The 25989-nt window shown below is 46.7% G+C and overlaps 1 long non-coding RNA gene across 1 annotated transcript; it reads left to right on the forward strand.

Annotated features, from left to right (window-relative positions):
* Positions 1-753: 753 nt before the first annotated feature.
* On the forward strand, positions 754-12260 carry LOC137462309 (uncharacterized). The gene is made up of 3 exons (XR_010993660.1): positions 754-1029; positions 11619-11809; positions 11841-12260. It is a non-coding gene; the product is annotated as an uncharacterized lncRNA (long non-coding RNA).
* The last annotated feature ends 13729 nt before the right edge of the window (positions 12261-25989 follow it).

Genomic DNA, 25989 nt, shown 5'->3' on the forward strand with positions numbered 1-25989 from the left:
CCTCCGCCTTCCTCATGAGCACGGGAAGATACCAACTTGGTTTTCTTCTGCTTTTTTGAGCCGGCAGTAAATATCAGGCCAGTTTCTAATAACTCATGTTCTCCTTATGTTTAATCAGAAAAAGGCTGGCGTGGGCTGTATTCCTAAGGCAACCGCCCCCAGCGCGGCTGTACCGCGCCTCGTGCCCACACAGCCTCCGTGACGAGAGCTGCTGGCAGCGCTGGGCTCAGGAGCTGCGCTCCCCGGGAAATCCCCCTGTGTAAGAGAGTCCTTGTGCAATAGCACGGAGCCTGCAGCTTTCGCTTCTCGAGCTGTAGAAGAGGTAAGACGAAAAGCTTTATCCTCATCTAACATGGGTTTGGAGCTGGGAATAATTATGCTTCGATGCTTGAACAAGCTGCAGCTCTAATCAGGGAAGTTTTAGGGTACATGTGTGGCTCACAGAGATCTTCTCAGCATCCTCCCTCACTGCCCGTTCTCGGGGATTCCCTGGAAAGTTGCATTCCCCAGAACATCTGAAGTCCCTAGGGATGGGAGTGATGACTCCTCTGCTTTCTGTTGGCAGTGAAAATCACCTCCAACTTCCAAAAAGGGAGAGAGGAAACCTTGATTGCTGTGATGCTCCTGGGTTTTGCTCCAATTCTGAAACCTTGAGCAAAGTGCTCTATTTCTTCCTGGAAATGGAAATTCCAGCTGAGGGAAGTTAATAAATGTGAACATGGAAAGGGCACGATTCCCTCCTTTGCCTGCTAAGTCCCTGGGAGTGTTTGCATGCTGTTCAACCCTGTCAGAGATACAATGCACAGCATGTTTTCTCTTGATATAACACTGGAGGGAGAAGATGTTTTCTACATAGCATGAAAACTGTGTTGATTCTGTTTTCTCCCTTTTAAGGCATTTACACAGCTTGAAGAGCTTTCACTTGTATTTTACAACCAGAGGGCAAAGGCAGGCAGATGGCTGCTGTCAGCACGTGAGTGGCTCTGTACTGCACCAAGCCTGAGAGCAGGCACTGCTGATGGAGTTCGGGTGAGAACCAGCTTGCTACAAGCACCTGGATTACAAAACAGGTGCCAGTGAGTTAACTTTCTCATCATCCACTTCAATTCAAAACAGGATTTTTTTTCTGTCATGGAAAATGGTTGCTTCTTGAATGGTAAAGTGCACAAGAGAAACCCCCTCTACCTTTCAGAGAGATGCTTTTTGATATGTGATTCTCAGAACAGTTAGTGAGACTGTCGCGAGTAAATATGAAGCTCAACATTTGTAGGCAATTAGCTTCACACTGGATAAACACAGGCCTTTTGCCCATCACCCATCTGAAACTCCAGTTCATTACAAGCTGGAGCCCCTTTTTCCACTGGGTGGAGATCTCTGGGATCCTCAGGGGTTTGCTCTCTCCCTATGCTGTAGCTGCTCTGCCCCACGTGCATGTACAGGTGCTGTGCCCTTGCAAGCCGCTGCTGCACGTGTATCCTGTGTGATGTGTGCCCGAGTGAATGCCCACGGCAGCAAGTCAGCTACCACATCACCCTTTGTCACCCAGCCTGAGCTGGCAGTGCCACTGCAAGCCCCCAGCACCCCTGCACACTCACCAGTCATTTTCTGGAAGCCCAGCAGGGAGGTAGGGATACACCAAATGGTGAGGTGCATCCATGGCTTCCTCTGCAGCTGGGGACAGAGCATCCCACTGGGAGCCTTCTGCAACTCAGGTGCCCAGCCGTAGCCCAGGGCAGGTACTGCCTTGGGACTTCTTGTGCTTCTCTGACTTTTGATTCACACTTGTCATCATGTTAAAACCACGCAAGTCAGGGCCTGGCCTTGTGCCATCCCCCATCTTCTGGCCTGCTCACACCTATCTCTGAAATTTACTTTCCCCTCTCCCTTGTGTTAGGAAAAGCCCCAAGTAGGCTCTTTATTGAGATCAATAATTCCTGCTCTCTGTATACTTTCTCACCTGCCAGCTTAGTCAGTGCTGGACAGCTGCACCATTTATACCTTTCTGGTGCTAAGTCCACATTCTGGATGTATGTTGTCTCTCTTCTGCACATTGAACAAGTGGGAAAAGGGCAGTCAGAAGGCAGCAAAACACCCTCTCCTGTTTAGATTTTGAGTTTATCCCCAGCATTAATAGAAAAAACTTTTATCTGCGTGGAGTTTAAACATAACCAGTCCCGGGTGATGGCAAATGGACTGTTGGAAAGCTCTCCATCCCACAGTGTGGACATGGACATGGCCTTGCAGTAGCCTGTAATGCACTGAGAGAGAGAGTTTGGGTGGTCTGCTCCCAGGAGTAGCAACTCAGTGGGTGGGGTAGTGCTGTAGATCATAATTTTGGATGACTTCAGTGCAGCACAGAAGACTAAACTTCACACTGCTGTTCCTTGTCAAAAAATATTTACTGCTCATCTGAACCACAGCCGAGCCTCCTCGTTGCTGCTCTGTGGAGTTCCACGTGGCACCACAGGGTGCAGGCTGTCCTGCTCTCAGGGTACATGGCCCTGCACGAGCAGAGGTGCAAGGGGCTGACAAAGCTGAGCGCTGCTCCCCACCAGGCATCTGCCCCCAGCCACGCAATGACTGAGCTGATGGGCTCCACTTGAGGGTGTTTAGAAATGTTCCACCACAAGTGCTTGGGAAACTATGAAAAGCAAAGATCTCTGGCTCTGCCAGCAAAAACATCTCCTAAAAGGAGAAGATAAACTACTTTTTCTATGTGGTAGGCTCATTTTTTAGAAAGAAAAATGCCACCAATAGTGGTGGGAGGGATAAAGGAGGTAGCTTGTAAAAGGAGGTGATTTCTTTCAGCATGAAATTATGCATCTGTTCTGCCTGCCACAGACCTTGCGGCATCAGCCCTCCCTCCCTTGGGTCAGCTTCTTTCTCTCAGCATGAGGCTGCAAGCTGCTGTGCTAAAAATACATATTTTTAGCATGAAATAGCTGCTTCTGCAGGAGCACTTGTCAGAGACACCAAAGCACTCCTTCCAAGCTCTGAACCAACCTGCTTGGACTTCTCTCCGGAGGGTGGAGCATGAGGCCATTGACTAGAAAGGGCATTGCTGACATCCCAGGTGAACTGGGAAATCTTTCTCATCCCTCCATGGATTTCTCCATGTCCTGGGTTTGCCTTAATTGAATCTTTTTGGTAAGGAAACTGAGTTTGAAAAAGAGTCTTCCCAGAAGGTTTGTTCACAGTCCTGTAAGCATGAACCTGTCAGAATGAACATGTAAGAATAATGTTGCTATTTGCTCTGTGACATTTTTCTACAAATTTCTCATTATTCCAGGGTAATTATTTCAAGACCTGGTGTGTACATGTAGTAGCTGCAGTATTTAATCCCTGTGAAGAGCTTTAAACTTTTCTGTTTGGGCTGAGAGCTGACAGTCTGGTTTATCACATGCTTCTTACCAACAACAAACTGTAATTCCCTAAAAATGTCGTTCTATCAGTCTCTGAATGAAGAGATAAAAACCATGACAAATTGAAGCCAGGTAACATTGGAATCACAGTCTGATAAGGTTGGATAAGACTGGTGGGGACCTCTGGAGATCATCTTGTCCAACTCCAGCTCAAAGCAGGTCAGCTAGAACAGATTGCTCAGGGTCATGTCCAGTTGGTGTTGAATGTCTCCAAGGATGGAGGCAGTTTTTTCCATTTACCTCTCTGGGCAGCCTGCTGCAGTGCTTGACCACCCTCACAGTAGAACATGCTCTCCTTGTGTTTAAATAGAATTTCTTGCATTTCAACTTCTGCTTATTGCCTCTTGTCCTATCACTGAGCATCACTGAAAAGAACTTGACCCCATCTCCTGTAAACCCTTTCTTCAGGTATTTATACATAAGGGTGTGATCCTCCCTGAGCCTTCTCAGGCTGACTGGTCCCAGCTTTCTCAACTTCCCCCTCTATAAGAGATGGCTCCAGTCCTGTAATCAACTTCACGATCCTTCATCGTTCTCTCTCCAGTGTGTCCATGTCCCTCTGGTACTGGTGAACCCGGAACTGGACAAAACACTCCAGGAATGAGAGGGGACCTGCTGGCAAAGCTTTATCTCATGCAGCCCATGACACCATTGGTCTTCTTTGCCAAAGTTTCCCAGATCTTATTTTCGGCTCTCCTGAAAGAGGAGGACTATTTTCTTTCTTCCAATCTTCAGGTATCTCTCCTGATTGCCAAGGTTACAGAGTGACCTTGCAATGACATTGGCTAGCCCCTCAGCACTTTTGGGTACATCCCATGAAGTCTCATGGGTCTGCATATGTCCAGTTTGTTTCAATGTTCCCTAACATGACCACTGAAAGTAAGTCTTTCTTGCTCTGATCTCAGGGTAATTATAGCATTGTACAGTAAGGATGCAATTTTCTTTTAATTCTCTGCAGTGCTCACAGCATGTTGTGGTTTTTCTCTGTTGAGTTCTGCAGTATTCTCCAGAAAAAAAAAATTACCTCAACAGCAGGTTTTCATGTAATTATAACCTCTATATCTACCTTCTTTCCCTCCCTTTTCCTCCCACTCATCTCCAGCACCTTATTTCTAAATCCTCCTCCTCCCTCAGTACCCATGAGAGAGCACCGGCAGCGTAGCCTGTCCATGGACTCACATTGACTGCTCTGAGGGGCACAAGAGTTGCATGCTTAAAGCCTTGTGGTGTATGCTTGAAATTTTCAGCTTCATTTTGCAGAGGAGGTGAGCTCTGGTGAAGATTTTCCATTTGCCTCATCCTATCCCCAACGCTGACATCATCAAATCCCCAGCAAGCAGTACTGTTGCTGCATCTTCACAGTGAAAAGGTGAAAAGACTCTGTTTAAACATACAAATTTAACTTGCTACCCAGGGTGTGCTTTAGAATACTGCAGAATTTTCCTGAAAGATTAATGATGTTAAAATGTGCTAATGGCAGGCGAGAGCAGCACTGTACGTCCGTCAGAGGTGGTGCAGGCTGTGGAGCTGCTACCTGGGGACCCTCTCCCAGCTGCCCCATGCATGGGATGGCACAGCACGGCATGGCAGCCCACCTGCCCCACCACTGTGAGCCTGGCCTGAGTTGACTCTGCTCTTGAAAAGCCTTGGACAGGCTTGGGGAAGAGTTCCTGGTGGTTGCTGTCAAGCGTGCTGGTCCTCACGCTTCCAGAGAGCAGGCGTACTCTGAAATGACAGGTTTTTTTTCCAAAGTGCTTGTCTGTCTTTTATGTTTGCCTCCTCAAGCAGAAGAACACTCTCTGCATTAATACACCACTGCAGCCTTTTCAGAAATATTGGCTTAGCCTTTACTTGTCCATCTGCAGAGCCCCTCAGCTGACACGTGGAAAGGATGAGCCCTACTCCATTTCTCCGAGTATGTGGCCACATCACCCAGTAACTCACCTGGGCCCCAGTCTGCTCCCCATCTTCCTGTCTGGTCTGGATGCCAAAACCTGCCTCTTTGCTCCACACAGACTTTTTTTCCTTCTTAGTTCTTTCAGTGAGCCAGGATCCTTCTGTAGTTTCCACCATGGTGTCACAGTTGGATGTTGGACCCTGCCAGCTTAGATCTTCTATCCAAGAAAACATTACCCATGCTACAGGAAAAAAAAAAACAAGGAGAAAAAATGTAGCAACTTACACTCCCACCCTGGGAGATCTATTTACAGCGAGTGTGGAGAGCCAGGCTTCATCTCCAGCTTGTTCCTGCACACCCAGATCGTTTTTGCAGGCCCAGAGCAGGTTGCATTTGGCATAAACCAGATGTCTAAAGCTGGGTATGAGCACACTGAACCCCTAAACAGACAGAACTGACAGTCTCTGACTTCAAGCCCATGCCCCTGCCAGTTTGGGATTCTTCTGAAAAGATTTCAGTTCCACGTTCTAGTGCATGAACTTGGAGGGAGAGAAATCCTTCCCACACGCTTGATTAGAAAATGAGATACATCCCATAAAGCACTTTCATTTTGTGCATGTAACAAAAAATTAATTAGCTGGTGTCCTTCTCTATTAATCTGCATGTGACCAGTGAGTGATTTCCACAGAACCCAGTGGGATAATCCCATTGCCAAGGCACACCCTGCACAACACCTGGTAAATGAGTCACCAGAAACTGTTGTGGAGGACACTGACAGCGTAGAAACCAAATTAAATATTTAGCTGCCTGCTACTGGAGGAGTCTCACCATGCTGAGCCATACTGCTCTGTGGCACTGCTTCCAGAGGAACAGACTGGATCCACACAGCTTCTGTTTTGCCTCTAACGTGACAAAGGAGAAGCACTGCAGTGATCGCTTGTGCTCTGAGGTTGATCACATCTGACTTCCTGCAACCACACTCAATGGATAGAGATTATTAGAGTGAATTCTGGTGCTCTTTGTGTCTCTCCAGTGCTGGGATGTTGATGAGCAGTGACAGTTGCACGACTGCTGTCCTTTTCCATGGTGGATATTGGAGATGGAAGGGTAGAGACATGGTGGTACGTGCTGTATCTTGCAACCCTGTTCTGGGAGGCTTTTGCCCCTGAAGATCCTCACTGGATCAGCAGAAATAAGATTTGTGTTGGAAGATGCCTGGACCAGCAGAGTATTTATGTGGATCCACAGACATATATATCAGTATATTTATCTGTATTTCTCCAAGTAGATGTAAAGATTGGTCATTTGCTTTGGGGAGGGGAGGGAAGGTCAGAGTGTACACTTTACCTAACTGCACCAGGAATGAGGTCATACTGTGTTTACTCCATGAAACAATCTCTCTTCAGATCTGTGTCACACTCTAGATGCCACCAGAGCCAAGCTGCCCCTTGGTAACTCACATCACCCTGGTTCTGCCCTCCCTGATCTTCTCCCTGTGCAATCCCTTCACTTACCTAATGATACAGCACAACTCATGGTCACACTCATAACCCTACAAAATTTTTCTGCAGCTCAGTGGGAAATCATCACTATTCAGAAATGCAATAAAAAACATAGCAACCCACAAAGAGCTGAGAAATCAAAGAGTCTGTGTGTGTTTGAGCAGTTTGTGAAGGATGCTGTGGACAGCCCATGTGCCTGTGCAGGCTTCTGCTACCAGAGAGATGGCTGGAGAGCAGCTCGTGCTGCTGCAAGGTGAGCAGAGGCACCTGAGCAGTGCTGTCAGCATGCTGGTGAACTGGCTGAGGTAACCCACCACAGGGGACGTCAGTGCTGGCAGCACAAAGCAGTGTCCCCACCTCTCTGAGTTCTGCTTACAGAGCCTTAGCCTCAGTTGGCAGAACCCATGTTGACATGGCCAGCGGGAAGGTGGTTGTATTCCAGGCTTCAGAAAAAAAGATGGCATTTCCCTGTCTTCAAAGCCACTGAGCTGTGTAGCCACCATGTTTGCAGATGCTCCCTCTTTAGGGAAGAGAGCTTTTAGAGCAATAACCTCTCATCTTTCATCAGTGTCATGTGGGACACTAAGCACCAAAAGGACAGGGGGACACCAAAGTGAAGAACAGAACATTTTGCTTTGAAGTTTCTGTAGCTGGTTATGGAGAGAAAATAGTTTTAATATAAAGACCAGTCTGTCCAGATTTGTCAGTAGAAAATGTCCAGTGGGGTTTTAGTTATTTTACATATTCAAGAACAGATGTGAAGCCGAAGTTCTGTTATTCCTGCACATTTCTCAGCTATTCTTTGTCATCAGACATTTCATATGTTTTATACCCCAATGCACTTCCCCTCCCACTGCTGTAGTCCTGAAGTATTTAAATCATAACTTTGTAACTTCACTTCACTGGAAAAAGAAAATATATTACTGCCTCTGACACACAAAGGAATTATCCCAAAGGCTGTTCTGGTGTCTGTCTTTGTCATGCATGAGGTGGAGTCTTGGTGCTGAATTTTTTTGTTCCAGCAGAGGTCATGGTCATTCCCACTGTCCACTGCAGTTGAGTCAATGCAACTCTTTTAGAGGGCTGTAGCATAAACTAAATCAGTGACATGATTTGGGTTAAGAAGCAACATGCTAAAGGGGGGAAGCTGCATCTGTTTAATATATGTTCAAGCAGAGCAAATAGTTTACTTTTCTTACCCATTTTCAGAAGTATAGTAACTTTCTGCTGGCAAGTGAGGTGAGGTGCTGGGCTAGCTGTGCCAGCAGCTGTGCAGCCCCAGGGCACAGGGGTTCCATGCTGAAGGCCACTGAGACTCCCAGGCAGGTCTTGGAACAGGGGTTGGTTCTGCTGATGTGGTAATGAGCCAATGTCCCAGGACATGCCAGGACCTACCTGCCAGCTAACAAGGGATGAGCTGGAAATCACCAACTCCAAAAAATCCACCAGTAACATAGTGCTGGGAAATGTGTCATCCCCAGTGAGGCAAATACAGAATAAAGCCATGAAAATTAATGGCCTCAAAGGAACAGGGGCATCATGGGGCATTTTTGCTCCTTCCAATGTGCTCCATTTACAGACCACAATCCTGTGCTCCACAATCCTCCACTCAGCTCCTTTCTTGGTGTATCACCAAGGGGTTCTGTGTCTGGCCATGCTGTCAGCCACTGCCATAGCAGTGCCTTTGTAATGCCTCTTTCTTCCCCCTGATCTAAGATTCTCTTCAAGCATTGCCAGCTACATGATCCCACTGTCATGAAAAAAACAACAAAAAGAAGTATTTTTCAGCAGCCAGGAAGCTGGCATATTTCTAGCTACAACAAAGAAAGTAGCCATAGCCTGTTTTGTACAGATGACTTCCTTTAGTTAGGCCAAAAAATGTGACTACTTCAAAGCTGATTTATGTTTCTAACTGAAGTCCAGAATCTTAATCTCTCTTACTATTTCTCCTGTCTGAACTGTGCTTGGCTGTGTGCAGAGCAAGGAATTAGGGTTAGAGGTGGAAGTCTGAAGGAAGAAGGATCAATTGTTCCTATTGCAAAAGTAAACAGCAGTAAGTGCTTAATTGTTTCTGTATTTTCTAATCAAGTGGATTTTTCAGACAGTTGCAAAGAGCCCTCAGTGTGTACAAGCAGCACAGACTGAAATGAAATCAATCAATCCATGTCCTCCTCCTGTCTTGAGGTGCTTGCTTTTATTGTCATTGGTCCAGGGCAAGGACAAGCTCCTCCAGTGCTCCAGGCCTCTGCACAGGACAGAACAGCAAAAATCCCAAAATGGTGGTAACCAGACCCAAACTGGGACATGTCTAGAGAAACATTTGGAAATCTTACTGGATCACCTTCTGAGTGCAGCAGGGTAACGATCAGCCCTGAAAGCCAAGCCCTGCCCCCACAGCTGCCACCAACATCAAGGGACCACAGCACAGGGCTCTGATCCCTCACAGCCCTTGGACACTGCAGGAGGAAAATACACTCATGAAAACCAGCCCTTTGGTGAGCACACAGGGTCCTGATATCTTGTTTCCAATGGGTTTGTGTTTTGTGTTTGCCCTGGAAAAGTGTGGTCTCCTATGCTGTAAATTCCAGAACAGCAGCGCTTCACCCAAAGCAAGGAAAAAGAGAGTTTTCCAAAAATCACTTGATTTTCAGCATCAGCCACACTCCGTGTGCACTGGTCCTGATGCTAACCAGGCTTTATGAGGATGTTTGGATGGAGGAAAATCACACAGCTTTGCACCACACATTATAGTGTGGTACTCTCCTGTCTGCAGCAGCCAAGTACCATGGAAAGCATCAACCACTTTGGAACAAGCTCGTGTCCCCAATAAAGCCACAGTCTAAGCTCCTGACTGCCCACATGTTTGCATGTCTTTCTGTCACCTCAGACTGCCCAGGAGTTTCCTTTTCAGCAGGATTTTTAACTCTCCCTCCTTGCTCTCCTGGAAGTGTGCTATTTATTTTAGCCCTAGCATACATCCTTCAGAAACAAATCTTCAAGTGCTCAAAAGCCAAACTGGGCTCTGCTTTAATCTGACCTTTACCAGGCTGGCTGCCTTTGGCAGCAATGAGACCCTGCTACCCGTGCCAGCCCTCGGCTTTGTCCCCTTATGAAGATGCTTGAAGGATGCATTTCCCCGCAAAGACAAGGATGTTTGATGCTCTGGAACTGAACTGGGCTGTCATGCTAATGAATGATAAAGCCCCTGTGCTTAAAATGGCCTTGTGGATAGTGAGGTGGAGAAGAACTCAATGAGTTTCCAGAGGCTTGCTGTCCTGTATGTCATGCAGATGATTTCTGCCCCCCCCCCCCCCCCCACCTTCCTAATTTTTTCCCAAGATTTCATGTGTTTTGACAAACAAATGTAACCAGGATGCTGAAGGGATTAACCAGGATCGAAAAGACTTTCTTGACTTGGTGATTTGGGCTGTTAATCTTTGGTCTGCATTTCTCGGAGTCACTGGAAGGCTGCAGTGTTCCTGTGTGGGATGTAATGGGTGTCACATAAACCCAGGCTGCTACACTGCAGGTTAACTGTGAGCAGAGCAGAGATGAAGAACGGAATTTAGCGTGGGCCAGAGGCACACCCTCTGTTTTGGCAAGAAGCGGTTCACATTCTTACTCTGATTTACACTAGTTTATAGAGAAGGCTGAACTGAGTTCTTGAAGCATGTGGTAGTATTTAAGTGTATAAAACTTGGAATCAGCTTCAAGTACTGCATGTGGAGAGATCAAAGCTATTAAACTATATATTTTGTGTAGGAAACATCTATGATGAAGAAATAAATTCATCTCAGTAATAGCCAACAGTGAGAACTCTTTGGAAACAAAGGCTGGTGCTGTGTCAACCTTCTGTTTACTTGTTTTGCAGGCAGATTGATTATTAGAGCTCCCATTTTAACCTAAACTCCGCAAAGGCTTGTGTCCTTTGCACGAAGCCACTCGTGCTCCTGGGGCTGAGGCCAGGGCATGTGCAGTGACAGAGCTGGGCTCTCCGGGCTCGTGGCGCCAGGGCAGCAGCTCTGCCTCCCTGGCCAGGGGAGGGATGGGGGCTGCATCTTTCTTCTCAGTTACACGGGAAATACTTCCCTCCTGGTGCAGTCAGGCTGGTATAACTTACCTCTGGCCATGTTTTTCCAACAGTGAAAAAGGGAGAAAAAAGTCTTTGCTTGGCTTTTTTTTGGGCACATCTTATTGTTACCTAGTGCAGATCAAGAGGAACCAAGGATGAACTGCAAGGTCTATTCCAGAGAATCTGTGAAAGTCCAGGGTGCTTTTGCAACCTTTGGCACTGATGCTGACCCTCAAGCCATCACCATGGAGGGTCCTTTGCCACTGACGATGGCAGCCCTTTCCTCCACCATCTTCTTCTGAGACCTCCTCTCTTCCCCTCCCTGCATGCTATCCCTCACCTAGTGCAGTTCACCTTTCATGTTCTGGTTATTTATCTGAAGCCTGCTCTCCAGGGCTGCCTCACGTGGCTATTTTAGTCATTTCCTCCAGCAAGTTCCTGCAATTGTTGGGCTGGCATTGTGTGAGTCACCCACCACACTTCCTCCCATGCTCCCTCCCAGATGGGAAAAGCCTCCTCCTGCTAGTTTTCCTTTGTTAACCAAGGCATCCTGAAGCGATTCCATCTTTAACAGCACAAAGGCCGTGCTTGACTGTGGCAGCCAGGTGCTTTGCAGGACCAGAGCAGACACACCATCAGAGCAGAGGACACCACTGAGCTGCTGCAAGTGGTTCAGACAGGGAAAACCAGCTGGGCTGATCTGCCCCTTCCTTTTCTTCCTGCAGGTCCATGTGGTCACTCTGTCCCTGGGGTTTTTGACTGGGAATGAAGCCAGATTTCAGCCAGAGAGAACCCAGACCTGGGCTTTGTTCCTGCAAAGTGACCTTCCTCATGGCCTTTCCTGCCTGGAGGACACTTGTACCTTGCATCCAGCATCTGCTAGACCTAGCACCAGCAAAAAAGCCCTTACCAGACTGTCAGCTTTAGTAGACATGAGGCACAGCAAGCTCTGCTGCCCAAAACCACAAGTGTCTGTAAGCAGAGCCCTTTTGGTGACAGCAATGCTGGTGCTGACTGTCACCACTGTGTGATGGAGAGCAGGGCTGGCAGGAGCCATCCCAGCACGCTGTGTGTGTGCAGGGCACTGGGAGGCTGCCCTGTGCATCTGGGCACCACATGGCCCTGGGAAGTCACAGCTCACACCTGGCCACACGTCAGTTTGGCTTCCCAACTAACGAGCTGCTAGCATGTGAGCACTGGAAATATCTCAAGTATATGCAGGTCAGGTATCTAAATACACATTATAGGCATGTGTGTAAAATCTGAAGGAAACAGCCCAGCAAGGTTTTCTTACATTGTCATGTTTCTTTTTGCCTGTTTGTTTTGCTTTTGGCTGTTTGTATGTTGCCATACAAAATAAAATTGCATTTTTTAAACCCTTGAGTACCAGAGTGGTATGGCATTAACATTTCTGTTCCTGTAAGAGTGGCAATCATTGGCAAGTTTGAGCCTAAAACTCCTTCTGTTTATTTGATGGAGATAAAATGTTTTTCCTGCTTGTGCAATGCTGGACAGACTAATCTTCAGGGATGCCTCTTGCATGGGCACACTCACTTCTCTGCTCTGCCTAGCACTGAGTGTGGCTGAGGTGCAGCAAAGAGAACCCTTTGGAGTAAGCCCATGTCTGCCCATGGGTGGGTGCTGAGCCCCACAAGAGCCAGGCAGGGGGAAGGCACACACGGCTCTCCAGCTGAATGCTTTTCTGAAGCTGTCCCTGGAAGACCAGGGGCCATATGTGGGCTTTACACAGCTCCTCCACAGCTCCTTATACAAGAAGAAATCTGGCATTTCTCCCCCGTTCGTACCTGAGGACATTGGCTCAGCTGATGTTTTTTGTACTGCTTGTTAGGTCTGCTCTTCAGTGACACATTTCCCACTGAGAAGGTACTAAAATCATCACCCAGTTGCAGGGGATAATTATAATTTCTGCAGGAGGGATCCTGATGTTTCTCATTAGCACCAGTGCTATGTGTGGAAACCTGCACTTTGGAGGGAGCAGATGGCAAACGTGTCCCTCAAGAGCACTGGGAGAGGAGGAGGGCTAGACTGCCACCACCAGAAGCATCTGCCAGTTCTGTGCATGGATAGATAATCCTGGGACAGTCTGAAGCTTTTCTAACACATGGAGACATATCAGAATGTGGAAGAAAAGGAATGGACTGTAGAAGGAAACCTCTAAAAAAGTGTCCTGTGAACAAAATCCTGTGACTTCTCTTCATGGCTTCACTCTAGATACACTGACCAGGTAGTGATGTGGGAGGAAGGTCAGGAGGGGATTTGTTTGCCATGGGGTGGGCTTGGCCCATCCTTCAGCATCCCACAGCACAGGGCCATGAAGAACAATTAGTTTATGCCTCAGGGATGGTGCATAGGTTCTTTTCAGTGCAAGGAGAGAAATTTCCTCACCTAAACACTGTGTCCTTGCCCCACAAGGAACAGAGAGATACCCTGTACACATGAAAAAGCAGGCAGCACATCCAAATTACTCTATTCATCTCTGGAGGCATCAATTCTCTCTCTACCACACAGCTGCAAGGAAGCTGTTGGCTCTGAGCCTGGTGCAACAGTGCAGCAACACCGAGGTAATACACCCAGACCTTTCCTTCCTTTGTAATTTCTCAGAGCATCTGGGACCTTATTTCCTAGAAAAACAAACTAAAATCTGAAAATTACCTAAAACTTGTCAGAATCAGGAGATTGGGAGAGCTGAAAGTGCCTCCTGACACCTGTTTGGGGTTGTGCTACACCTGTGAGTTATCCTGCTTTCTGAATTTGTTGGGATGGTGATTGTAGGCAGGCTGCTGTGGAGCCCCAGAAACACTCTCCTGAATTTGGTACCACACAGGTCCAGCAGATCCCTGCTGAACTTCTCTCTGCTCTCTTTCAGCAGGGCTACTGGGCTGTCACAGGAGCAAGAGCATTAAGGAATCTACTTCCTTCTGAATTTAATAGGCTTTGAAACTGTGAAACCCTGGAGTTTGAGGTGAGGAGGGTGGCGAGCTGGAAAATGTTTGTTTTACTCCCAATCCTGCTTCCTGCAACACTTGAAACAGCAGAGAGAAACAGTGAGGGATTAATTCCCTTTTTATACCCTCTGCCCACAGCCTCAAATTCTTGTCTTGTCCAGGGCCATGGAGAACAGAATCCCTGGAAGCATTTTTTTCCCTAAAGATGAGCTTCTCTAGTTCAGCCAACTGTTACCATGAGTTAAATATTAAATACCCAAGAATCTGAGAAGTCATATCCCAAGCCTGCCTCACACAAAGCTCTAGTTTTGCTGATCTGCACCTACTACCTTGGTCAGTAGAGCAGGTTTCTGAACTACTCAGGTAGTCACATTAACTAGAGAGAGTTAATGTGAGACTGGAGTGTCTCACAATGCTGAAAGTGATTCTCCCTTCCTCAGGCCTGAGTGAAAAAATCACAAGGGCAAGTGACTGGCCAAGGTGAAATGAATGTTTGCAGCAAACTGGTGTCTCCTGGGCTGGTTGTCACCAAAGACCTCAGCAGGGTGGCTAGGACCAAGATGCTCAGGCGTGACTTAGACCCCTTGCACAGCCTCTATGCATTTTAAGATGTGTGCTCTGCTTTAAGTTTAGCCCTTTAAGCTCTAAGGTTTTCTGGCACTGGCACAGGGATGCTCAACCTGACTTAATTTTACAGATCTTTCTCATCTATAACCTCTATGGTTCGTTGACTATGAGGATTGCTGTGTTTCTTATTAGAGGTTTGAAAGTATTTTTATGCTTTTGTTCACTCAGCACAGAACATAGAGCAAAATCTTCCATGTTATCCTTCTGTGTTTTCTGGGGCTGCAGTACTTGAAGAAGCAGCATCCTGCTGCAAAATCACCTCTTTTCCCTAAGAAAGATGAAACCAAGAAAACTTGGACCAGACTTACAGTATTCAAATATAAAATTTTCCCTGTGTTGATATCTTATTTTTTATGTAGACTGGTCAAACTCAGGACTTCTTTAGTGAGACCAGCTCTCTAAGCACACAGCCATGAACTACAATTTCATCTCTCATTGCACCTTTGGATGGTGGAGCTGCCTCTCACAGGCTGGCAGTGGAGCTCTTACTGATGTGTGTGACAGCACAGGGGCTCTGAGGTGTTTTTCCAACACACTGTTGATCATGGCAATGCTTTCCAGAGCCTTGGCACCAGCACAGTTTGTGCACTGTGGAGGGAGCAGGCAGCTCCCAGTCCCCCAGCTGCCCTGCAGAGCCCTTCTCCCCAGCATCCCTGCCAAGGCATCGCCCTCTTCCCAGGCTTACCCCGGCAGGAGGAGGAGCAGCAGCCCGGGGATTCTGCTCTATCTCTCCAAGGGAGTGAATGCCCAAGCAGCAGCAAGATGAGGAATGAGGCTGAGGTTAGCACAAACCTCCCTCTCCCAGCAGGCAGCAGAGGATGTGTCCCGTCTCTGGGACAGCACTATTCCCAGCACATCCTCATGTGCACTCTGCTTTCCAGCCTGGGGCTGAACCCTGTTGTGTCCTGTTAGTCCATTTTTTAGTCTCCTTGCTGACCTTTTTGATGTCCCATGGCCACCCACAGGCAGGGGCTCTGCTGGGGACCCTCACCCACTGGGTGCCAGTGTTGCTCCAGGCACCACATCACAGAGCTCACAAGAGGGTGATGAGCAACAGCACCTCTCCTATGGCCAAGATGCCCTGGGGGGGATATTTCCATCCTTCATACACCAGGATGCTTCCCCTTATTTGTTTCCTTTTAAGAAGTGACTATTTCTTATGGGGAAGTAAAAGAAAAAGAAAAAAAGAAAAAGAGAAAAAGAAAAAAAAAAGAAAAATTTAAGAAAAGCAACTATTAATTAAGCCTAGGATTTCACAAATACCTTCTGAGAGGATTCTGGTGAAGATCAAGTGTAATATAACATTAAATATTTAGTGTGGCCTCTCAAAAGGGATTTGATCTTTACATATGAAAAAGGGATGAGACTTAAAGATTAAACAGATCTTTTTAATATCCAGCTTCAGTTACTCAAAATAACAATGCAATCTGCAGTGACTGAAGAATTTGCATATGGGGGATTAGGCAGAGTGATAAGACATTAGGGACAGAACACAGGTCTGCAGGGGAAGCTGTGCCATTTTGAGGGTGTCACTGAGGGAGACACAGAGAGACCTGGGAAGAGAAACGCTGACACCCAAAAGGGGTGGGGCAGCAAAAAAGTGACCATGTGCATGAGGAAGGGTTGTGTAACATTCAGGTGTGGTGGCCTCATAGTTTCCCAGTTGGCCATCAAGGGAACAACGCCTCCTACTACACTGCTGTGGTATCTCTCTGCATACAAGGAAGCTCAGGAGTCTTCCCAAAGGACTCTGAGGTGTCCCTACTGCCCCAGGTAGTGTATTCAAGCAGGAGATACCTTGCCATAGGAATCTATATTTATATACACAAATGCATGTGTACTAAAAAAAAGAATTTGTGAAACGCATTTCTCAGGCAGACAAAAAAAAAATATTTCAAAAGGCAGGATCATAGAATGGTTTGGGTAGGAAGGGACCTTTAAAGGTCATCTAGTCCAACCCCTCTGAGCAAGGACATCTTCAAGTTTATCAGGTTGCTCACCACTCTGTCCAACCTGGTCTTGAATGTTTCCAGGGTTAGGGCATCTGCCACCCTTCTGGACAGCTTGTTCCAGTGTTTCACCAACCTCTCAATAAAAAAATTTCTTCCTTCCAATGTTTAAAAACACCGCCCTTTGTCCTTGCAACAGGCCCTGCTTAAATGTGTGTCCCCATCTTTCTTATAAGACCCCCTTCAAGTACTGAAACACCACAATAAGATCTTCTTGGAGCCTTCTCCAGCTGAACAACCTCAGTTCTCAAAGCCTTTCCACACGGAAGAGAAATTCCATCCCTATGTAAGAAGAAAGGGAAAATAAAAACATACATAGTTTGATAAAATGAAGGGTTAAAAGAGAAGGACAACCATGCTGCCATAAACCCTTCTCTTTTTCTTCTTTAAAGCAAGAAAACTGTGAGATGAAGACAGGTCATGTCAGAGCCAGCAGTTTGTTTCTCTAAGTGCCTCTAGGAGAGCTTAACTATGTGATGTGGCAGCAGCACAGGGCACTGCACAGAGCCCTGCCATGGTAGAGACCAGCCAAACGTGGCCAGAGCTGTGGGGACCCTGCACTTCACTGCTGCCCTTGCTCAAGCCCCTTTTCCACTTCAGCCTTTCCTAAACAATGCATTTATAGTATTTGGCCCAGGAAAACATGCTTGTCTGACTTTCTTTGAAGTTAATTTCAGTCGTTTTTTCCAAGTACAGGTCTGCGCCATTTTTGTGTCTGAGTGAGCAGTACCTACATGGGAAAAAGGTGGGAGTGGCTCAGTCAAGAAAATAAGCCTTCCCCAGTCTTTTCACAACATTCCAGTTTCAATTGTGTCCCTTTTTTGTTCTGTGGAGCAAAACCCTGAATGATTTCAGTCATTTCCCTTTCAAAATAATTGCTTTCCTGATGCAGCTTTGGACAGTCCAAGCAAAGAAGTGTTTTTTTCTTTCCAGCAGCCCTGGTGAAGGAGTGGCAGATACAGCAAATGGAGCCTTGGTGAGCTCAACATTACTAATGCCCATCAGATCCAGTTCTCATCACTCTATTGCACCAACTTGCAAATTTTAAAATGTACTAAAGCTGGTGAAACCTGTCTTCAGTTTACCATTTAGATTTGCCAAATACAGACTCAGAAGACACTCTTACACGCATTTGCTCTGACTTCCCAGGCAGCTCAGGCCAGAGGTTCCCTGAATTAATTTGCCTTTGAACTGGAATATTTCTGTTTAAAAATGCATTGTAGGAAAATTTCTGAGGTTTGAAAATTCATCCCAGTCTAGGCTAAACCTCTCCCATGTTTGGTTAATGTCATTCCTGAAACACCTTCCCTTTGATCTACAACTCTCATCCTCTGACATCCAGCTCTAGATTTTGCTGTCCTTTGTGTTCCAGATTGATGAACTCTCTCATTATATTTTTATTCTCTTTAGATTCATTTACAGTGAGGTTCACTTTGCCTTACTTTGGGTAGCTGCAGTGAGGATGTCTCCAGCAGAGCAAGTCAGCACAGGCTCTTTATACTCAGTTGAGAGAAACAGGTACTTTGAGGATACATTTTTGTCACCTGTTTTAGACCTCTCCTTTAGAAGGGGAATTGCACCCCGAAAGTGCTTATTTTCTCTGAGTTGGCTTCAAAGGGAGCCTAAAGGATAAGTTTAAATAATATCTGTGCTTAGTCAGATGAGAACCACCCAAGCAAGCAGTGATCCCAGCCTTCTGAATTCATCTCTGACAAACTCCAAAACCACTCTGAGAACCTCAAATGCTGTTTTACAAAGAGTAGCTATCACTCTTTGCAGTTATGCCCATCATACTTCCTCAGTGCTTCACAGCTTCCCAAACCCTTCCTGCAGTGGCCGCTACTATGATTCACAAGATCCCACCACATCCCACTAGCCCAGCAATCTGAGCTGCGGAGTGAGCTCCCTGCCCATGACAAGGGTGTGGCATTGTTGTCTTTTCTGGGGTTGTTTTCATTGTGTAGAGAGCTCCAGGGTCTGTTTAGCAGCTCCGTGTTTGCAATGATGCTGACACCTAAATAAGCATGACCTGCTCCCAGGGGATGGCACATCTCCTCGTCCCTTGCAAGACAGCTCTGCTAATCTACCCCCACCGCCTCACCCAAAACACTGGGATGCACTGAAGGCAGGAAATAAAATGGGAGATACTATTGAGTCAAGGCCAGAAGGGAGTTTCCTCCTCTCTCAGAGAGAATAGTCTCACTAAAGGGAAATCTTCTTGGTTTGGCTGGGTGAGCCCTGAGCAGAAATTAGTATCTGGGAAAGATGGTTTCTGAAGGGAAACACCTTCTGCCTGCAGGTCTGCCTGCTGGAACAGCAGGTGCATATCTGGCTTCCTTCGTGTCCCAGGGCAGAGGCAGGTGGCTCTGCAGCTGCAGTGACACCAGTGGTTCTGACCACTTCTCCTGCCTCCGGGACAGGCATTGGAGCTGCTGGGCAGTAGTGGTGTATCACTCCTGCCTGCTCTCCCTGGACTGTTATTTCCCATCACCACTCTGTTCTGGGTGTTTTTTCTGGAGAGCCTTTTTCCTGGACACCCTTTGCTTGCACCATTTATGCATATTTCAACCTCATCCAAAATTACCTGTTCTCTCCTTGGCCTTTTTCCAGGACACCATGAACAAGAAGCAAGCAAGCAGACTGACTGAGACCAAAATAAGAGGGTCTCATTTTCCTTCCCCTCATCAGCTCTTGAGACTATTTATTACTTCTGAAAATTCAGAGAAATCCTTGTTTGCTGTGGGGCTGTGTCTCGTTCTCTGCTGGGTCCCCAGAACGCTTCCCATTCCCATGGCAGCTAAGGGAAGGAAGAGAAGTTCTCTTCTTTCCCAGCCAGGAGTACCTGCCTACACCTTAGTCCAGCCTCCAGGCAAACATCCACTGCCTACATGTGGGATTGGAATTGCCACCTCTGCAAAGGAGCTGAGAAATGTGCAGAGCAGAAGGGAGCACAAAAAAAAAAAAAAAAAGACAATAAATTCTCTGTAAGTAGATGGTTCACATATTTGGAATGAACACCTGGAGAGATTGCTGACATCCCATCTATCCAGGCAGCTTCAGGCACTTCAGAGCAAACAGCACAGATCCAGCTGAGAGATATCTGCTTTCCCAGCCTGGAAAGCTAGCCCTGTCCCCTCCAGCCTTATTTCCCTACATCCTGGCTCCTCCAGCCCTATCCCTTGTAGACCTGTCCCCTCAGTCCTTAACTTCACCCTTGAAAGCCTATCTCTGATGGCAATTTGGTTTTCCCATTTAAATGCATAAAATGCGATGCACAGACACACATTGTCAGATGGGCTCATTTCAGCTACCTGGGCTGGAGGTGAGGGGAGGCCTGGAGAGAGATGGAGGATGAACCAGAGAGTTCCCTTTACTTGCATGATGGGGTGAGGATGATTTGGCATTACCAGCTTGTGGTCTGTTGACTACTGGGGTTTAACATCCACTCCTGGGGAAAAAAGGGGCTTGGCTGAGCCTGACCCAAAGCCAGCAGCAGAAGAGAGAGCTGAGAGCCCCTGCTGTACCAGGGAACTCGTGTGGGCTGGCCCTCCCAGCTCCAGGCCCACAGCACTCCCATGGGACACAGCATACACAGCCCTGCTGTCTTGTGTCCTACAATTGTGTTCCTGTGGGCAAGGAGAAACTTCAACCTGTTTGTATATTCATTTTGCTTCAAAAGTAATAATAGATTATATATGTTAATATAAGACAACATCACTGTCACAGAACTGACGATTTTTTTTTCTTTCTGGCCTGGCTTTGACAAAGATTCCTGTGTTTCTATTGAACTTTTTCCCCATTAGTTTTAATACCAGTTCATCCCATACTCACTTTCCATCAGCTGTTTATAGCTTTTGCTTTTACACAATTCTTCAATAGCAGAGAATTTCTTTAAGAAGTAAACAAAACCATCATTGTCTGAAATTATTTGTTGCTATTTTTTCCCATATGTTATTCACCACTGATCCATGGGATATTGGGTTGTTTTGTTTTAAAAACATATGTATTGAAGTAAAGTTAAAAGGATATCAAACAATGTACTGGAGAAGAGTCTTGAAGGCAATGAAGGTTCCCAACCAGTGATGCTTCTTTCTTTGCTAAGAAAGTCTCCACCAATGGAACAGCTGCTGAGCACAAGTCTGGGGAAAGACATTCCCACAGTCACCTCATAATATGGCTCTGGTAGGTCTGAGCCTTTGGTCTTCCAGCCATTTCCTTGTGTGTGTAATTAGCATTGATCCTGAAATACAAAGCAGTCCTTAAGAAGGATAATAACTGCTAAGTAAATTGCATTGTTATGCACAAGTCTGTTATGTGTGTCTTTCTCAAAGACAAACCTTAAGGCTTGACATATGTTTGTATAAAGACATCACACCTCCTCGAATAGCTGGGGACAGTATTGAGAGTGAAGCTATTACTACAGGACAATCCATTTTAGAAGATCCTCCTTTGCTCCAACACCTGGTGCAGAGCATGAACGTGCTCATTGCAGGCACCAAGACATGGAGACAGGGCAGATGGTTTGGGTGAGGGCTGTAGACAGCAGCACAGACAGAAAAGGGTGGGTCAAGTGAGTTGAGAGCCAGCCCCAAGTATCGACACACACAATGTCCCTCTGCAGGGAGCATGGCTGCCTGTCTCTGAGGCAGAGTCCACAGAGGTGAAGGACGCTCTTTCACATTTCCACTGAGCTGCATCTATTGAAGGGCCTTTCAAATCCATCCGAGTTGTCAAAGGCATTTTCTTTTCAGATAACTCAAGCTCATATAATGCAGCAGCCTCAGGCTGGGTCCCAGCTGAGAGCAGAGTCAGGTCAGTTATGGTACTTCAGTTTGTGATTGTCCTCGTAAGTCCGTTGTGAAATAATACAACTGTATCTAAGGTAGCTTGTAGGTGACCATGCATGCTGATTTGTGAGGAAGGATTTTCGTGCCAAAGGGATGATACAGAAATCCTATCAGCAGGGAGGGCACGAGAACACATTATTACTCTGTCCCTGCAATCAGTGGGTTGGGTAGAGCTTGTTGGATATTGGCCCTTCATTAGGGCTTGAGGTTGTTCCCTACACACCAGCTTTTATCTTCCTCTGTCCAAAGTGACCAACAATGGCACATTCCTTGAGAGATCCCCTGTCTGATGAGACCAGCTTGGGGTGGTGGTTTCCAGCCCATAGGCAGGGTCCATCAGCCTTGTGGCCACACTGACAGGGAGAGCAGGATTTCTGCAACATCACAAGCATGTAGCACATGGGAAAGACAGTCAGTACATTTGGTATAAAGCACTGAATGATCTGGCTTGCTGTCTAATAAATTTTCTATTTAATAGTAACAGTGGTAATTAATACTGAACTCATGTTTATTATTTTTATTAGTAGAACAGAAAGTACAGTACAGAATGTTAATTATGCTCATTTTATAGATGGTGAAAGTGAAGCAGAGATGGGTGGAATGCCTTCTTTAATGTCACACCTCAGTTTACTCTCAGATCTGGAAATAAAATCTGTTTTCCAAGTCCCAGTCCAGCCTGGAGATGCCAGGTCCCCTGATGGGCTTTTCTGAGTGCTTATGGCTGCTTCAATGACTTTCCCATCACAGCACTTCCAGAAACTGAAGAAAACCACTTCTGTGCCAGGGTTAACCCACTTCAGTTGAAAGTCACACTGAAAATCACCTACTTGATAAGGATTTTCTCCAGGGGAGCTGGGAGAGTGTCTCATGGCAAGCCCTGCTCTCTGGATGGTTTGCAGGCCCTCCAAGGACATGTTTTTTATTCTGAAATGAATTTCAGGTCTTTTCCTTTACTCGTGTATGTCCTATGTCACTACCCAAACACAATCACCACATACATTTTTTTCTTTCTTGATCTCTTATGCTGTGGTAGCCTTGATACCCCCTACTCCAACCATGCATTTTATTTGAAGATCCACTTTGCACTGTTCCTGACATGGGCATTATGGGTTTTGTTGAGTTTGTGTAATGATGGCAAGATCACAGGGAAGCCTGTTGCCCTGGAAGGAATCAAAGATGATTAACTGTAAAGGTATATTTGTGTATTCTTTCAAACTGAGATTTCCTGTATTTCTCAGATTTGATTAGCTGAATTGTTTTATAGAGGGGAAAAAAAAACAACCCAATTTTCATTTCAGTAAAATAATACTTCCATCCTCTGTATCAATGAGTGAGCTCCCACTTATCTTTTTGCCAGAACCAGAATTTTTGCAATATCTCTTTCAGACAAGGCTGTAATCCCAAAATACAACAAGTTTAAGCAATCATTTTGTAGCTGGATATTCCTTGATTCCCCTTGTATATCTAACTAGAAAGGAGAGCTGGAGAACAGCTGGGAGAAAGTGGAGTAATTTCTGTATTAGCTATTAGCCAGCCAGAGATTTTTCCTATGGAAACTTGCCCATTGAAACAGAAAGCTGAGAGCACAGAGTTTTTTCCTACATCTTCCACTGAGAGTGAAGTGAAATGTAGGCATTAGTGCTGAATATTTTTCAATTTTTGTAATGGCTTAACATAAATAGATTTTCTTACTCCAAGACAGTACACTTGACAGCTGTTAAATACCACTCTTGCCAAAACAGGCCCTTGTCACTTCAGTCCTTATCCTGGTAAAACTCCCAGTTCCCAGCTGAATCATGAATTCCACACTGCAAGGGAGCCATTGCATGGCTCTCTGTGGTTCCTGCATGTGGGCAGGCAGAGAAGCCTCTGCAGGGTGACACGTGGGTGAGGAAAGTGGGGGAGGCAGGAGGGTGTGGGGCTGGCAGCACATTTTGCATGACTGAGCATCTGACCCACCTTCAACCCCTCCAGCCTTTGGCACCATCTGGTGTCCACCCAAACCGGGATGTGCACCAGGGGGAAGTGGCTCTTGGTCCTGCAGGATTGGCTTCCTGACGTGGAGACCAGGTGCCTCCCAGCTCTCCCTGGCACAAGTTAACCATGGTGACACCCAGCTGGACCAACCTCCTCACACCCCAGCAAGGGACACCAACGAGCAACCAGGGCACCACCATCAGCTGCTGCTGCTGTTCTCCCCCCCGTTGCTACCAGAAGGGCTCAGATGCCAGCAGAATTGTGGCATCTCTGGAGACAGGAGCCCTAAGGGCAGCTGCAGTCCACTGCTGTCCTTCAGCTCTTGAGTAACAATGCATAAGCCCACATTGTTTTTAGGGGAGTGTGTGTCACCTTGCAGACAGTCTCCTCAGAGTGGGAAGGAGTTCTGTAAAGCACACTAGAAAGATCCTTTTAGTATGTCCTGCATTTCTGGGGCTGCTGCAGCCCCTTTCAAGTGTCATGGAGGAGCAGGTGACCCTGCCTCTGTGGCACCAGGCCTCCTTCCAAAACCACCTCCCCACAGGTTGAGATTACCAGCCTGGCTGGATGGAGCTATCTCCAGAAGCCCTACAAACAGCACACATGTGTGTAATTTGCCCATTACACCAACAGCAAAAAGAAAATGTTGCTTGCTTTCTGCACCATTTTCCCCGGTGTCCTCTCTCTGTTATTTTGTTCTTTTTCCTCACAGCAGTCATTTAAGCAATTTCCCATCTCACATTGAAGTGAAGTCATTTTAAGACAGCTTCCTCCTGTTTAAATTAGAAGGAGAAAGGGGAAAGAAAGGGGAAAGAAAATATTTCTTGCTTTGTTTTGCCGTCAGTCATCCAATATGAACAAGTAGAAACTATGTTCGTTGGAGATAAGTCCCTTCACCATTCTGGCAGGAGCATCTTGCTTGTAAAGGTACTGTCACACTGCAAATCTGAGATACAGAATTGCAAGGTACTCCTATGAAAGAAACTGCCAGGCCAAAAATACCTAGCTGCTGTTCTTTCACCAAAGTTGTGGTGGTTATAAGCTTCCAAACACAATATTTTCATTATATTGATATTTTCCAATAGTATGTAGAAAAACATGGGTAGTTTAAAAAGCTGGCCTTTTTAAGAAGAATTATATTTTTCAAAATTATGAATGTTATTCTGAAAGATCAATAAATAAAATATTGAAGAAAGCTCTTCTGTTCATCAATGCAGGATGAAAACCATCAAAACAAACAGCCACAGTACAGCTGCAGCAGCAGCCACCAGCCAGGACACACTCCCCAAGGGGCTGGGGATCCACAGGAAGGGATGCTCCTGCAGTGCCTAACACCTTTTTGCTCATCAGATGTGACCAGTAGGATCATTTGTTTTTTGGCGCTCTTCCTCTGGCCAATCAGCCTGGCCACACCTGCTTCTAGACTGGCTAAACTTCTTGGGTCCAGTTTCTGGGGCTTTTTGTTTTTTAATGTCACTGCTAATGGACTTCTCCAGGAGATGGGAGAGTGGAAGAATTTACATGGATAATGTTCCAGGTATACAGGAGAGAGTAAGAGCAGCTTTACTGCTCTTGCTGGGGTAGCCCAGCTCAGCCAGGGGTACAGGCACAGCTCTCACCACGACCTTGAACCAGGCGTTTGCTCTGCTCTCATCAGCTCCTCACCTGAACGTGCCGAACGCTCAGGACATGTCTGGGAAGTGCTCAGAAGTTGGGGTAATGAACACCACTAATGAATGGAGGTTGAAAAAGGACATCTCACTTCCCAGGTCTGGCTCTCAGGACATGTCCCCAGCCCTTCCTGCCTCCAGGGAGCTCTGTGAGCAGCAGGAGGTGCTCGGGGCCATGAGGCTGTGGCTGGATTTAAGCTGTTTGGCCAGGAAGAGGCACAGTGAGGGTGCTGCATCCCAGTGCATGAGAGCAGCTGTCTTCATCCATAGCTTCAAGCACTACCACAGCAACTAATTAGTGTTGTTTATTAGTGCTGCATTCCCCTGGCTGGGCATGCTGCAGATTGCAGCTGCTTTGGCCCTCCCTACGGCCCCAGGAAAAGCCCTGGAAGCAAATTGCCTTGCAGCATGCCCTGAGGGTCAGCTAATCCTGCCCTTGCAGGACTGGAGCAGATGGCTGAGCTTCAGACTAGGAAACCTCATGCAAAAAAATCATCAGTTCCAGGAAATGATTAAGGGTTTTCATATTCTCTGCAGTGAAATACTTCTTGCTGTCTGGTGAGGCCAGTCTTGCTGGGGATGCTGAAGCTGTGGAAGTTGAGAGTGATGCAGCAAAGTCCCCTCTCCAGTGCAGCCTGAGTGGGAGCTGGTGGTGTGAGCCCTTCATGCACCTTCCTGAGCCCCTCCTTGCCTGCAGCACAGGCTCCCCATCCCCAGCTCGGCCAGCAGCTCATGGCGTGGCCTTGCCTTCACAGCAGGAGGCTGGGAGCCCAGCAGGCACCACTCAACAGAGATAGCCAGCAGTGAGCCTGATGAGAAACACCCCATGCCACCAGTGCACCGTGAGCACCACGCTGCTCCAAAGATGAGCAGCACATTAATGGCAACATCTGCTCACACCACATGTGCTGCCGGCTCTTCTCTGCAGTGACCACAAGCTGAAGAAAATGCTCAGGAGAAATTAAAGATTTAAACAAAAAAATTGGTTTTGTCTAACTGA

The sequence above is a fragment of the Anomalospiza imberbis genome, chromosome 1 (genome assembly GCF_031753505.1).
Source record: "Anomalospiza imberbis isolate Cuckoo-Finch-1a 21T00152 chromosome 1, ASM3175350v1, whole genome shotgun sequence".
Classification (NCBI taxonomy): Eukaryota; Metazoa; Chordata; class Aves; order Passeriformes; family Viduidae; genus Anomalospiza; species Anomalospiza imberbis.